Below are 12,725 nucleotides of genomic sequence, written 5' to 3' on the forward strand. Positions count from 1 at the left end.
GAATTGGCTCTCTACTACTTTATTAACACCTCTAAGGTCTTGTACCAGTCTATAACCCCTCCCACCACTCTTCTTCACCGGGAAGATGGGACTGTTGGCTACACTAGCTGTACGAATTAAAATTCCCTGTTGTAATAATCGCTCAATTATTGGAAAAACCCCTAATTCTACCTCCTGTTTTAGTGGGTACTGGGGATTTTTTGGAGCTTGCCTACCGCCTTTTAAATTTACCATTACGGGGTTTACGTTTGCCATTAATCCAGTGTTCTGTTCATCCTTAGTCCAAAGGGAATCTGGAATTTGGGACAACATTTGATCTACCTGAGATGGATTTTCATTTAAACTGGTAGAGTGATACATTATCCTTTGGGGAGTGTCTAACATATCCCGGACCTCGTGCGCAACTCTTTCTGGGATATCTAGAAATATACCCTCAGGGGTGCAATATATGACACATCCCATCTTACATAACAAATCTCTACCCAGCAGGTTAGTAGGAGGCGCAGCAGCCAGAAGGAAAGAATGCCTGGTATGTAACGGCCCAATAGTAACCTCTGAGGACTTTGTTAAAGGATAATGTTGCACTTTACCTGTTACACCCATTGTTGGTACTGTCTCGTTGGTCACCTGTAAATTAACGGGAGATTTTATCACTGACCTGGTCGCCCCTGTGTCTACAAGAAAAGGATATTCAGTACCAGCTACACCAACCATCATGACCGGTTCTCCCCTAGTACTTCCCGTTAACCTGACTATCTGTAGTCTACAAGTATGACCTGACCCCTAGCGTTGGCTACCATTCTCCAATAAAGCATTAACGGCCACAATTGGAGCTGGTGCTTGCTGGATATTTGCTGTCCTCTATGCATATCCCTTATGGGGATATGCAGGTTTTCCCTGATTTGAGGGTCCAACCCTTTTTACTCTGCAGTTTCTAATTAAATGTCCTTGCTGGTTACAATTAAAACATGTTCGTGGATCGGATGAAGACACCGGTTGTTGTGAGGTTTGAGCAGGGGGAAAAGGTGATGGATATTAGTAGGGATATGGAGGATAAGGGTATTGTGCGGGGTATGAAGTTTGTGAGTAGTATGGGACCTGTGGATGTGTAGGATTAGTAGAATAGAGCTGTGTTTGCTGTTGCGTGGGATTAGTGAGGGCATATAACTGTTCAGGTGTAAGTGTGTGTGTAGATTCAAGTGTGTCTGCTGGCTGTGATGTTACCGTCATTCCTTCCAGAGCCTGGATACTGACAGCCATTAGTTTTTCGCTCTGGGTCTCTCTCTTCTTTGAGATGTTCTTATCATGTTCTATGGCAGATTCTATGAGGGTATCTATTGTGACTCCCCTCCAGCCAGGTTGTGAGGTCTGAACCCGAGTCTTTAAGTTTTCTTTAAGACCGTCCATGAGTACCATGACTATCATTCCCCTGTGTTGAGTGCTATCTTTAATATCTTCTATCCCAGTGTACTGGGTGATAGCCTGCAGAGCCCGATCTCAATAATCTTCTGCAGATTCACTCTCCTTTTGCTTTATAGTGAAAATTTTGTTCCAGTTAACTACTACCGGAAACTATATACCCAATTGAGTTACAATGCGGGAAATGTTACCTTGGTTTACTTGGTCTGTTAAGGGAACGTCACCATCCAATACACAATCCGTGATAAATTTTGTCACGTCGGTATTGCGTGGTAGACAGGCCCTTAACACCACACGCCAATCTTTATTAGTTGGCTCATGAGAACTACCCAAATTCACCAAAAATCTTTGACATTTGGCTAGTTCCTTTTTGGGATCGGGGAAATCATTTATGATGGAATTCAGTTCTGCTCTTGTCCAAGGACAATGCATTACCACTTCCCTCGTGGGCACTATACCGTTCGCATCTGCATTTCCGTTCGGAACAGTTATTGTCCGAATGGGATGCAGACTGGTAGCGCTGCTACCTTTGACCTTGTTAGCTTGCTGGGGGTTTAATCTTTTGCTGCTATGTATGGTATTAACGACTTCCTCTACGGGTGCAGAGAGGGCTAGCACTTCCCTTACTGTTACCGATGGAGATGGCGGCACCACTCGTGATTGTTGTGGTGCAGCATCTATCATCTGCACAGCATGGGAAATGGCAGACATTACAATAGGCTCATCATCCACATCATGAACATTTTCTTTATGGTTGCTTAAGAGAGGGTACAAATTGCTTGTTACATTTTTATGGGTATTTTTGATAACTGTACTTGCACCTCCCTCCACATAATGTGGAGGTGGTGCGCGTGAACTGCTAGCAATACTTTCCACAACGCTACCTTGCTGCACGTGCACGCCATTTTGCGGTTCGCCCGCATTGCAGTTTAGCGTCGTGGATGTATTCTCTGGCAATGCGCTCACAACGCTAGTTTGCGTCGCTTGCGCATTTTTAAGCCACGCATCCCCTTCATGCTGCCACAACTTTAAACATTCATAATATTTGACCTTTTTCTCTCGGGAGCGCATCAGACTGATGTGATCCCGGACATTATCTAATACATCTTTATCAAAACTACCAATTCTGGGAAACGGTCTAACACTCTTTATCATCATTTTAAACCATACATCACAATACCTTATTGCATAAGTACCGTACTTAGTATGCATGATATGACGGGCCAATCCAAGCGGCGCTTCCATTAGCAGCACATCATTGTCTAACATCTCTATTGTTTGCATGGCTCCCATTCTGAAACAACTTTCACTTACCTGTGGACGATTTAAACGGCAGCGCCCACACACCTGTGAAGATTTGTAGAAGGCTACTCCACACACCCGGATAAGATTTAAGAAGGCAACTTCTACACCTATGGAAGTTTAAGTCGGCTACTTCCACGCACCTCTCTACAACAAAGACAACATGTACACCTGGTACTGTGTATAGATGTATAGAACGGTTAGCTGCTTACCGAGCGGCTAGCACTTAGTCCTTAAAGGTCATACGGTACCTCTAACTTTAGGGAACAAGTTACCACTACCAACAAATACTCACTGTTACACACTTTTTTCCTGCGCAGAAAAATACACGTTAACCCAGATATTGACAACAATTGAAAAGAATGTAAACCTCAACGGCTTTGTTTAAACACGTGGCAGCACAACTGGAAGTACGTATACACTATTGTGCGAATAATGCGACTACCACACAACTGTATGACAACCTTTAGCTGTGTACACAAAAGTGCGTCTTGACTGTGTGCAAAACTGCTACTCAGCCGCGTGCTCAATACTGCGGCACCCCTCTAAACATAAGGTTCTATCAACAAAGGAAAACAAACTTTTTCCTCTCTTGTCCCTGGATTCTAGTCAGCGTCCCTGGCTCACACGAAAACGGGTAGCGATTTCTCAGCACCGAGCGGTTGCAGGTAAACCCTGCATGTGGCCACTCTACCCTTTGGTGAGATATCGATAACTGTATGTATCGTGTGCGTAGGTAAGTGACTTCACTATGAGCCCCCAACTAAGGATATTGAATTAGAACCTCTATACACTCCTGCCTATACCTTCTAATATCCTGCCTATACCTTCTAATATCCTGCCTATAAACCTCTAAGGATGATGCTATTTTGCGTACGCAGTCATATAGTAAATAAAGATTCCAGACCATTTACCTGTGGTTCCAAAGCACAAAGTGATATTTCAAGTAAAAGTACAGTCAGTTACATGCTATGATCTAAGTACAATTTAGCGCAAAGAATTATACAGACCCAAGTACAGTTATACATATGCAGCACTTCTGGACCAGATGTAGGCTTCAGCAAGAAACCCCCGTCTATCAGCATTCAGCAAGAAGACTCAGACTGGGGTCACAACACACACAGAAACAGACAACACAATAGAGAGGCTTGTCGCTGATGCCATTGGTTCCCAGGAGGATGCATCTGTTGCAGAGCATTTAACAGGTTGATTCAAATAGACACAGTCCAGCCTCTAACAACTGGTTGTCTCTGGTTTCCTGTTCATGCACATCCTAACAGTTGGTCATATAATGTACATTTCGGTGCTTTAAGTCTCCATGGTCCATAAGTTGAGAATGCATGTTGCGATCTTCACACTGACGATATCAAAATGCTGTTGAAAGAGTGCAGATCAGTATAATATCAAACATGACTTACTTATCATGTATTAAACCTTAGCTACCAAATAACCTTTATTTCACAGCAATTATAATAAATGAACAAACTTGAATCTTATACTTTAAAGCTTATGAGACCTTTTATGTGGATATGTACTGTGTAAGTATTTGGGGTTTGATATAAAGACGCTAGTTAACTTGGGGCAGATGCATGCGCATGAAGCTAATAAACAGCGTTTTCATACAGGATCTTATGCATTCGCTAATATGCGACTAGTTAACAGAGCAATTGTGCGCATTAATGTGTGTATGAGAAATGGTGAAAGATGCAATCGCATGATGCTAATAGTAAGTACTTAAGTGTGAGTTTACCGAAAATGGCGCTTGGGCGGCCATTCGCAAAATGGCGTCTTGCAATCTCATTTTCTAAAATGGCGTCTTGCGGCCAGTCGCAAGATGGCATCTTTATGATCTAATTTTAAGCTGATCTTGTCTCAGCCAATTATCCAGCTTCGACAGTGTGTAAACGATGTGGGACATGTATGTGAAAGGTGTAAATGTGGGATAGGTATGATGAGATGTAAATGATGTGGGACATGTATGTGGAAGTGTAAATGATGTGGGACAGGTATGTGAGGTGTAAATCATGTGGGACATGTATGTGGAGGTGTAAATGATGTGGGACAGGTATGTGGAGGTGTAAATGATGTGGGACAGGTATTTAGAGGGGTAAATGAGGTGAGACAGGTATGTGGAGGTGTAAATGATGTGGGACATTAATGTGGAGGTGTAAACGATGTGGGACATGTATGTGAAAGGTGTAAATGTAGGATAGGTATGGGGAGGTGTAAATGATGTGGGACATGTATGTGGAAGTGTAAATGATGTGGGACAGGTATGTGAGGTGTAAATCATGTGGGACATGTATGTGGAGGTGTAAATGAGGTGGGACAGGTATTTGGAGGTGTAAATGAGGTGGGACAGGTATGTGGAGGTGTAAATGATGTGGGACATCAATGTGGAGGTGTAAACGATGTGGGACATGTATGTGAAAGGTGTAAATGTAGGATAGGTATGGGGAGGTGTAAATGATGTGGGACATGTATGTGGAAGTGTAAATGATGTGGGACAGGTATGTGAGGTGTAAATCATGTGGGACATGTATGTGGAGGTGTAAATGATGTGGGACAGGTATGTGGAGGTGTAAATGATGTGGGACATGTATGTGGAGGTGTAAATGATGTGGGACAGGTATGTGAAGGTGTAAATGATGTGGGACATGTACATGGAGGCACCCTATAAATAAAATGTAATAATAATAATAATAATAATAATAATAATAATAATAATAATATTAAGGCTGGCCACACATGAGTCAAGCAAATGGGGTAATTCTTGCTTCTTAATCTTCCCATGAGCTCATGCAGATGGGGATCATCAGCTGGCCCAATCTTCTGTGTTATACCTAAAAAATCCAATCAAAACAAAGATATGCTTGGTGGTCAGTGCCAAATTTATGAATAGGGCCATATAAACATTTAAATATAAATGTAACACAATTGAGACACATGTAGGGGTGGGAAAAGCACATTGTGCCAAACTTGACTTCCTGTAATAAGTGGGAGTTCTCTACTTGGTCAAAATTACCTTGTAAGACTGGGGCTCACTATATTAAGTGAAATAGGGTTTACACTGTACACATATAATTGTGATGTAATACTTTAACTAAGTTTTTAAGAAACTGTCAATGTTTGAGGAATGAGCAGGAAGTTGCTTCTTTTCAGCAAACATCCTGTTATGTCATAGGAACATTATCACATGTTTGCAAGGTGTAAAAGTGAAGAATAATTCTATGTTGCAATTGTTTTAACAGAAAAAGCTATTGGTCAAAATGTTTAGATTTAGAGTTATAGATATTTTGTAAAATAAATTAAAAGTTTAATTATATATATAATTCCACATTTACAATAAATGTTGATCATATATTTAAACAGAGCATTAGCAATATATTTAGAAACCCCAAGAGGGTCACATAAAGATATTTATATATATTATTTTACCTTACTTATGTAAACCTGACCAACAATTTTTTCAATGTTTTTATGGGCTGTAACAGACTAAAAAAAATACTCCTGCCTTTTTCAGGGTACTATATGTAATGATGGTCTCTTGATGTGTTTCTGTGGATTTTGCGAGTTATGTAGGATGGCTCGGGAGATAAAACGCCACCAACGTTAAGCTGAAAGGTAGGTCTTACAAGAGCTTGGTATTCCCTTCAGTGCAAATAACTTTTCTGTCCTGTCCTCCCTTAACTGTACATTGCTTAATTACTTGTACAAGTCTCCTAATTTCTATTTCACTGCAGCTGATATTACTGTAGAGTCACAAATAAAAAAGCAGATTTACAGTAAAATCTAATTATTGCAGTATGACCTTGACTAACAAAGATTTTGTTACTAAAGAAAGTAACATATTGAGTCTAATGTAGAGTTCATCATACACCAGTTGGTGGAGCATAACGTGTGTTTTTTAGTTACAGAGCATGCAAGTTCAGTAACTGAGTGTATGCATTTCAGTCACATGTCCAATTATGACTGAGGAGGCGTAGTTGTTTGTAATGGGATGTTCTCAAATAGAAAAGGTTCAGTGAGCACGTCAATGGAACTGCGGGCCGTACAGAGTTGGATGGAAGTGCAAATACCCTTATTTCCCAGTATGTCATTTGCACCAAGTATAGGCGGGTGCAAGTCTGCACAGATGATGATGACAAATGGCAAACCAGCATAAGCATAGAGCAAGGGTTTGGAACCTTTTTTCTGCCGAGGGCCATTTTGCTATGTATAACAGTATTCGCAGGCCTGTGCAGGCCACGCACCCTCCGCGTGACGTCACATGGGGAAGGGGCCACAATCGACGGTGATTACAGCAATGTCCGGAGCATCCTGAGGATGCTCCGGGGAGCTGTAAGGGCAGCAGCGTGACTGTCTGAAGAGCCCTAAAGACACTCCAGGTGGCACTGCTGCATAGATTCTGGCTGCAGGGTTCCATTCGAGGCACACTGCTAGCCAGATGAGGCTACCAGAAAAAAGCTCAGAGGGCCAGACCAAATTATTCGGCCCCCGGGCCTGAGGTTCTCCATCCCTGGCATAGAGGAAGAATACACAGCAAAATGCTACAAATCTGCATATGGGAAAATATAGATTTATATCCTGCAATATCGGAGCACATATGGTGATTTCTAGCCAAATCAAGCCTATTGAGTGCAATATAGTAAATATTGAATGAAGTTCCATAGCTGTCGATCTTTTGAATAAAAAATGGATTATCATTATTATTGTGTGTTTGCTAGTTGCCACAAGGTGTATGCAGCTCTGAACAAGAAGTAACATAAAAAGACAAGTACAGGAGAAAGGGTAGAGCAACTCTCTGTACCGTAACTAGCCATCAGGCAGTGTTGAGTTGCTGGGGAAGGCACAACAGCTCTGAATAATCCTTGCCATTACGTTGCAGTAACACAAAATACCAGCTGCCTACATTACTGTAAATGTGAACGGTGCTTAGAATGCTATTAATGTTGTGACCAACAATTGTCTCAACTGCAACCAACCATTACATTGCAAACATACACAACATCAACTGCTCACATTACTTCTATAGTTGCTTACAAAGATAGTCTCTTATATTGTCCTCTCGGTAAAGATGGCCATCGGCCATCGATGGCAGAGATCCAATAATTTTCTGCCATTGATGGCACGGGGCTCCGTGATGTTTTTGTCTTTTTTTTTATCCTTGGAACTGGGATGTGCAGGTCCATCCATTCCCAACTCTGATTGGTCTGCTGCCCGGTGAGTAACAGAGCAGGGATGATAATTGGTAAGTGGAACCATCAATGGTTCCCCATCATTGGTTTCATACCAATGAGGTTAACCACCAATGGTATCATCAATAGTGACCATCAATTGTCTAAGCACTTCTGTTTAGAAGAATAAGAAACAAATACAAATACTACACCTACTAAGCTGGATGCTTTGTAACCTTAGTATGTTGCCTAAATAAAGATACTTTATATCTATTATCAACTGTAGGACAGTATTTGCCAAAGAGAAAATTTTTATTCCAATAACAACTTTTTAACATTGTTAATGGAACTGTTACTGGAGCAACCATTTCATTATATAAACTTTAGTTTCTCTTTCCCTTATAAAACACTACATCATTATCTATTAACATTAATTAGGTTCCCTTAACAAATATTAATCAATATTCTTTTTTTTCTTCTCTACCACGTATGTGGATATCATTTTTGTTACTTGTTATATATTTTGCTGTTACTCTTTTAACCAATAAGAGATATTTTAACATTACAACAAATAAAAGTACATTTTTATTCTTATTTTCATTATGAATTTGTGGATTAGAGTGCATCTTCAGGTGTGTCCCTTTTTTTTCTTGTCTACCTCAAGCATCGGTCAGTCTGGACACACAACATTGTTTTAATTACTTGCATCTGGCCTCACATAACATTAATACCATCCACTTGGACCCACATAACTGTATTACCTTCCATGTGGCTCAACATAACACTAATACCCTACAGTACTACCAGACTGCACATATTCCCCATATAATATTAATCCTCCCCAAAACACTTACCAGTTCTTGAATACTGTCGGAGACCCCCACAGTGCAGTCTCTGCACTGATGTTTGCAGAAGGGGGTAGAGTAGACTGTATGAGGAGATGAAGAGTAGGAGAGAGAACAAATGTATCACTATCACTGAACTGCATCACATAGAATAAATTGGCTGGCTTAGGGGGATTGGACAGCCACCAGGAAACACAGAAATGCCAGGCAAGGTCCAACCCCAATAAAGTTAGACCACCCAGATAGGACACCATTCTCCCCTCATAGGTTTCATCGATAAGTCGCTGTCCATTTAGGAGATTGACTACATATAGATCTTCCCCATGTAAAAAACTGTCCAGCTTTCTTGCACCAATATTTAGGGGTCTATTTACTAAGCAATGTTAGGAGACAGAGTGAAAGTGATAAGAAAGTGATAAGGTGCCAGCCAATCAGCTCCCAAATGTTCTCTCACAGGCTGTGTATGAAAAATGACAGTTGGGAGCTGATTGACTGGCACCTTATCACTTTTCACTCTGTCTCCTAACACTGCTTAGTAAATAGACCCCTAAATCACAATCAGTCATATTTGTGGCATCACAGGACAGCCAATAGAAAGTCCTCTCAGTCCTGTATCTAACTGCTGAATGACCTGAGAGTCAGATATTTTACCTAACAGGTTAGTTCATTGATCGTACCTAGAACTTAATATAATCACAATGTCCTGCTATATAGTGTTGAATTGTAAATGTAACAGTTGTAATCATAAAAGTGTAAATGATGTGTCAGATTAATCTACCCTGGTTCCTTCAAAGTAGCAAATAAGACCAGATATCATTGGGTGTCATTTAATAGCAAAGTGCAAAAAGACGTTATAACAACTAATCACTAATCATCTTTCACTTGTCAAATGCAAATTAGACATTGAAAGCAAATGTCTGATTGGGTGTTAAGGATTACTGAATATTTCAAACTGGTAACCCTAACATATTTACTCAAAATAAGGACATGGTCTATATTATTTTATTTATTTTATTAAAGCTATTTGTAGATGAATTTGAATTTATAATCACCTGAATATATGTATTTTTCTTCTAGGATTCAAACACAGAATGTAACTACAAGAAAAAGCAGCATAATCATTGAAGTGCAAAATTTGTGTTTACTATATGAAATAATCTGTGTTATTAACATTGTACCAAAAATACGAATTTATGATTAAAAAAAACATATAAAATTGATTTTTGTTTTCTTTTTTTTCTTGTATAAAACTTTGGAAAATCACACTGTTGTACCTGACCAGTTTGTCTGCATACTTTTGTTTTATTTCCTTATAATCTTAAATGTAACCATACTTTATATTCAATAGACAAAAAACCTTACGCAGGGGGAAACGCAGGCTTTGTAGGGTGGATTTGTAAATATATAACTATATATATATATATATATTTATTCCATAGACAAAAAACCTTACGGTTTCACATGTACCATTAAAGCTTCATAGAAATCATCTGAAATTTCACAAAACCTACTGAATTTTTGCCACTCAAACTTAAAAAAGCAATGAAATGCCGATCATTAAGGCTCATGCCTTAATGGACGTGTTCTTATACAGAGGCATACCATATCTGTACATATACAGATATGGTATGCCATCACACCCTGTGGTTAACTGCAGATTCAGCACTCTCACAGAGTGAGTTTGCTGTCACTCACAAAATGGTGGAGCTGCTAATTCACAGAATTGTGTGCTCATTGGAATACACACATGCAGTCAATGCAACTGAGGTCTGAGCAGTTATGTGGTACGCACATCCCACTCGGAGCCTACAACCTTCCCATTCAGTAACCACAACAATCCCTCTGGGTTCCAACATCCTTCTCACTCAATACATCCATCTTATTCAAAATATACATTAAGCTCTCTAATTGCTAAAACTATCATACTCTGTCTATGTATGTACACTTATTTCCCCTATACACCTTCATGCTGCTATATATTCCCCAATCCCTACTGCTGTGTGGTCTCCCAACTGCACTAGTCTGCATGCCCTCATCCGCACCAATATGTCTTTCCCCATTTGCACCGCCCTGTCTTCCTGCATCTGTGCCACTCTGTTTCCTTCTATCTGCACCACTGCCTTCCCCCCAGCCATGCCACTCTGTCTTCCTCAGTCTGCACCACTCTGTCCCCCCCATCCGCACCAATCTGTCTTCCCCAATCCCACTGTTGTGTGTTCTGCCATTGTGCTAGTCTGTATTCCTCTTCCACACCAATCTGTCTTTACCCATCTGCGCTGCTCTGTTTTCCCGCGTCCATGCCACTCTGTACACCACTCGCTGGGCATACATCTGAGAAAATAAAATCAATAAGACACAGATGCATGGATGTATCAGTGAGATCCATCTATGCATCTATGTAAAAAATTGAATATGTGTAAAATTATTTAAAAAAAGGACATGCAACACCTCCCCCCCCCACAGCACAACCAGGCCCAAGCTTTTCACTACAAGTCCTGGGTGTGAAAATACAGGGGTCAAAGAACATAGGTGTCCCCTGCATTTAGCACAGCCAGCACCAGGCTTTTTAGAGCCAGTCCGGGTTGTCAAGATACAGGGGACAAAAGACATAGGGTCCCTTGTATTTAGCACAACTAGCACAGGGCTCAGCCAAGCCGGTCCTGGTTTTGGAAATACAGGGGACAAAAAGCATAGGGGTCCCCTATATTTTCCATAACCAGCACCGAGCTTTTTCTAGTGGGGGGTGTAATGTTACAGCCAGAGGAACCCTTCCACCAGGTCCCCTGGCTGAAGCAATAATCCTGACCACTAGTAAGCCCAATCCGGGGATCCCTGGGGAGCAGAGGAACCCCAACAAAAAGGGGTCCCCCTCTACAGGGCACCCCAGGCCTGGTCTGAAAGCCAGGGGCTATCCCTGGCACCCCTGGGCACTGGGTTCCTGGTTGATTGCATAAAGTGGCCCCCTCCCTCTAAAGCAAAACCAGCCCCGGGCTCTTCACTGCCGGTCCTGGTTGTCAAAATACAGGGGACAAATGACATATTATCCCCCGTATTAAGCGCAACCAGCACTGTACTCTGGGCCAGTCCTGGTTCTGGAAATACAAGGGAAAAATGTATAGGGTCCCCCTGTATTATCCAGAACTGGCACCGGACTTTTTCTAGTGGGGGGCTAATGCCACAGCCAGGAGAGCCCTATCACCATGTCCCCCAGCTGAAGAATCAACCGTGACCGCTAGTCAGCCCAGGCCGAGGAACCCTGGGGAGGTGGGGGGCGGTCACCCTCACCAGGGCACCCCAGGCTGAGGCTGATAGCCTGGGTCCAACCCCGGCACCCCTGGGCAGTGGGTGCCGTGTTGATTGTGTAATGTGGTGCATTTGAAAGAATATTGACTTTTGCGGGTAAACTATAGGTCCCAGCAAACCTCCCCGTATGCTGGTACTTGGAGAACCAAAAGTACCAGCAAGTCGGGCTGTGCTGTGAAAACCACTTCCCAGAGTTTGCAACTGAATTTACTAGTTAACTAACAACAGATGAGCATTGGAAACAAGCATGTGATGGTTGGCAACTATTGAAATCCTGGCACTGAATGGAAAAAACATTTCCATCAAACTGGGAACATCGATGGTTCTCACACATCGGTTTTGATTGTAAATTCCTACCACTTATCAAGGGGAAACCAGGATTGGAGAAATGTAACTGCCTGAAAGCAGAAGATATCATGCATTAAGTTTGGTACACACTATGCAATAGTTGAGACGATTTTCGGCTGTTCGGTCTGATGATCCCAGATTGTGTATGCAGCAGCTAGGACATATCATTGTAACAAAAGCAATCAGAGTGCATTTCTGATCAACTGACTGACAATTTTGCCCATAGTTCACTTAAAAACATAACATTTATAACTACAACCTTTAGGACAGATAATTTTTTTGATCAGAATTATAAAGCACTACTCTGTATGCTAGAAATTGGATGTTCTCA

At 41.4% G+C, this 12,725-nt stretch overlaps 1 long non-coding RNA gene across 1 annotated transcript in view; it reads left to right on the forward strand.

Moving 5' to 3' along the window:
- LOC148542868 (uncharacterized) overlaps positions 1 to 9,961 on the forward strand; it is a 41,861-nt gene extending 31,900 nt beyond the window's left edge. The window contains exons 4-5 of the long non-coding RNA XR_015873459.1: positions 6,245 to 6,345; positions 9,821 to 9,961. This is a non-coding gene — a long non-coding RNA (uncharacterized LOC148542868). The remainder of the gene's footprint in view (positions 1 to 6,244; positions 6,346 to 9,820) is intronic.
- Positions 9,962 to 12,725: the final 2,764 nt, after the last annotated feature.

The sequence above is a fragment of the Taudactylus pleione genome, unplaced genomic scaffold, assembly GCF_031769625.1.
Source record: "Taudactylus pleione unplaced genomic scaffold, aTauple2 ptg000007l, whole genome shotgun sequence".
Taxonomy (NCBI): Eukaryota; Metazoa; Chordata; class Amphibia; order Anura; family Myobatrachidae; genus Taudactylus; species Taudactylus pleione.